General features: G+C 38.6%; 1 pseudogene; it reads left to right on the top strand.

The window, feature by feature from the left end:
* Positions 1 to 406: 406 nt before the first annotated feature.
* On the top strand, positions 407 to 1,045 carry LOC110132772 (cyclin-dependent kinase inhibitor 3-like; annotated as a pseudogene).
* Positions 1,046 to 3,706: the final 2,661 nt, after the last annotated feature.

Raw genomic sequence — 3,706 nt, 5'->3', positions numbered from 1 at the left:
TGCAACCCTGTGGACTGTATCCCACCAGGCTTCTCTGTCCATGGGATTCTCCAGGCAAGAATAGTGGGTTGTCATGACTTCCTCCAGGGGATCTTCTTGACCCAGGGATCAAACCTGCATATCATTTTGTGTCTCTTGTATTGTTAGGCGAGTTCTTTATCACTAGCCCCACTTAGGAAGCCCCATTGTTCAAGGGAAAATGTCAAAATATGAACATTCATAGGAGTCTGAGAAACGTTGGTTCTAACCCTCTTGGATAACTTTGAGGGATCCACAACTTCAGTGGAGGAAGCAACTGCAGAGAGGACAAAAATAGTAGAGCCAGAATATGCTAATGCATTGCTACAATCTCATGATAAAATGTTAATGAGAGGCGGTGGCCGATCAGGACATGAGGTGGCCCGCGATGAAGCCACTTAGTTCAATGAAAACAAGTGAGTTTGACTCATCAGATGAAGAGCCTGTTGAAAATGAACAGACTCCAATTCAGATATCATGGCTACCCCTGTCATGAGTGAATTGTTCTCAGTTTCTTGGTTTATGTGCTCTTCCAGGTTGTAAATTTAAAAATCTTAGAAGAAATGTCCAAAATGATGCAGAAGAACTAAAGAGCTATGGTATACAAGACATATTTGTTTTCTGTACCAGAGGGGAACAGTCAAAATATAGAGTTCCAAACCTTTTGGATCTCTACTATCAGTATGGAATTACCACTCATCATCATCCAATTCTAGATGGAGGGACTCCTGACATCACCCGCTACTGTGAAATTATGGAGGAGCTTGAAATTTGCCTTAAAAATAACTGAAAAACCTTAATACCCTGTTATGGAGGACTTGGGAGATTTTGTCTTGTAGCTGCTCGTCTCTCCCTATACCTGTCTGACACAGAATCACCACAGCAAGCCATCAACAGCCTGAGGGACCTGAGAGGATCTGGAGCAATACAGACCACAGGGCAATACAATTATCTCCATGAGTTCCAGGACAAGCTAGCTGTACACCTTGCATCAAGAGATTCACTCTCAAGATCTATATCTAGATAAAAGAATTTCAAATAACATATATATGACCATGTCTGAAATTTGAGTTCTCTAATAGCATTTGTATTGAAACTACTAGTGTTATCAAACTGAATGCAATGAATGTAAATGCACATGTGCAGATGTTCCTAAAGCATTTATTGACAAAAAAAAAAAAAAATGTTAATGAGGAGTTGCTTCTTATGGATGAGCAGAAGTTTCTTGAGATGGAATCTACACATGGTGAAGATTCTGTGAAAATTGTTCAAATGATAACAAAAGATAGAACATGACATAAATTTAGTTGATAAGCAGTGACTGGGAGGGTTTGAAGGACGGACCCCAATTTTGAAACAAGCTTTATTGTGGGTAACGTACTATCAAACAGCATTACATCCTAGAAAAAATCATGAGTGGAAGAGTCAATTGATGCAGCAACTTAAGCATTGTTTTATTTTTAAGAAATTGCTTCTCCTACCCCAACTCTTAGAAAACACTGCCCTTATCAAGATCAGCCACCTTGTGGCACGCTGGGAAGCCATCAAAATCAAGACACAACCTCCACTAGCAAAAAAAAAAAAGCAACATGCTGAAGGCTCATATGATTGTTAACCTTTTTTAGCTATGAAGCATTTTTTAATGAAGGTATGTTAAATTTTAGACATAATGCTATTGCACACTTAATAGTCTACAATATAGTGTAAATATACCTTGAATATATGCACTGGGAAACCAGAAATTTAGTGTGACTCACTTTAATGTGATATTTTATTTATTCCGGTAGTATGGAACCAAACCTTTAGTACTTTCAAGGTGTGCCTATATGCTAAAGGAACTGGCGGAGACCCACAATTATTAGAAAAAAGAAACATAAGAAGTATTTTAAAGGTTTACTGGAGAAGGAGTGCCAAAATTCTGTTATGTCCAAAACTACATCTAGAAGAGGGCAGAAACTGTTGTGGTGCCCAGAATCCAGAGAGTCAGGTACAGAGCCTTTGCCTAACATTGATCTTTATTCAGAGTACGGGTGAGTGAGGCCTTTCCCTCTCGTACATCACAATGCTAACAAACATCAAGACTAGTAGTGGGAGAGATGTATCAGGGAAAGCTATAAGACAAAGATTCTATCTGGGAAACAGTACAAAAACAAGCAAAAAAATATGCAAAGACAAGTAGGAAGATGTGCAAGTGGGAATGAGATACTGAGAAAAGTTCTCTGGCCAATTAGCTCACACAACAAGCACAAACTGCCCCTAGAGGAATAAAGGCAAGTATACAAACAAGAATCAAATTCATCCTAAGCTCTATGAAATTAATAGAAAAACCTACACTAAAGATCTTGGAGAAGGAAAACTATGCTAGTCTACAAGCATAGAAGTACTTGCATTAGCATTCATTGTTCTAGACAACAAATTTGGCTTTCAACAACAAATAAAGTACACAAAAAGGCAAGACAAAACACACTGTAAAAAGACAAAGCAACTATCAGAATCATACTCATTTCATATATGAAAAAAAATGTTCTATTAGACTCAAAATTGTAAATAAATAAATATACTAAGTGATCTAGTAAAAAAAGTAAACATGAAGAATTTCAACATACATATGATGAAACCTGATGAGTATAAAAGCTGACATAATCCTGAAAGAGTTAATTATAAGAAGTCTGTGGTGCCCAAGGCATCTGGTGCTCTTGAGAAGAGAAAAGGAAAAAACTTTTACATTCCTTACTCTTAGCCATACAAAATGTTTTCTTTTCTTTAATCACAGAGCTAATGATTGCACAACAAACAACCCATCTTGCTCAAGGATATGTTGTCAATTGTTATATGACAACAATGTAACCTACTGGAGGATATGTTTCTCCTTCTTAAAAACTTTCTGATTAATACTATAATTTTAAAGTCTATGATGTAGGAGTGTGTCTGGTAAAATCTTTCTATCCTTAGTTCTAATCCCATTCTCTTAAAATGTAAACTGTGTGAGTGTATCTGGTAAGACCTTTACAACTGTGACAGCCTTTTGATTTACTGTAATCAGTTCAGTCGCTCAGTCGCTCAATCATGTCCGACTCTTTGCGACCCCATTAGTCGCAGCATGCCAGGCCTCCCTGTCCATCACAAACTCCCGGAGTTTACTCAGAGTCATGCCCATCGAGTTGATGATGCCATCCAGCCATCTCATCCTCTGTCATTCCCTTCTCCTCCTGCCCTCAATCCTTCACAGCATCAGGGTCTTTTCCAATGAGTCAACTATTCGCATGAGGTGGCCAAAGTATTGGAGTTTCAGCTTCAGCATCAGTCCTTCCAATGAACACCCAGGACTGACCTCCTTTAGGATGGACTGGTTGGATGTCCTTGCAGTCCAAGGGATTCTCAAGAGTCTTCTCCAACACCATAGTTCAAAAGCATCAATTTTTTGGCACTCAGCTTTCTTCACAGTCCAACACTCACATCCATACATGACCACTGGAAAAACCATAGCCTTGACTAGACGTACCTTTGTTGGCAAAATGATGTCTCTGCTTTTTAATATGCTATCTAGGTTGGTCACAACTTTCCTTCGAAGGAATAAGTGTCTTTTAATTTCATGGCTGTAGTCACCATCTGAAGTGATTTTAGAGCCCCCCAAAATAAAGTCAGCCACTGTTTCCACTGTCTCCCCATCTATTTCCCATGAAGTGAT

The sequence above is a fragment of the Odocoileus virginianus genome, chromosome 13, assembly GCF_023699985.2.
Source record: "Odocoileus virginianus isolate 20LAN1187 ecotype Illinois chromosome 13, Ovbor_1.2, whole genome shotgun sequence".
Taxonomy (NCBI): Eukaryota; Metazoa; Chordata; class Mammalia; order Artiodactyla; family Cervidae; genus Odocoileus; species Odocoileus virginianus.
Note: the sequence above shows the minus strand (reverse complement) of the source record. Positions and strands in the feature narration are given on the sequence as shown.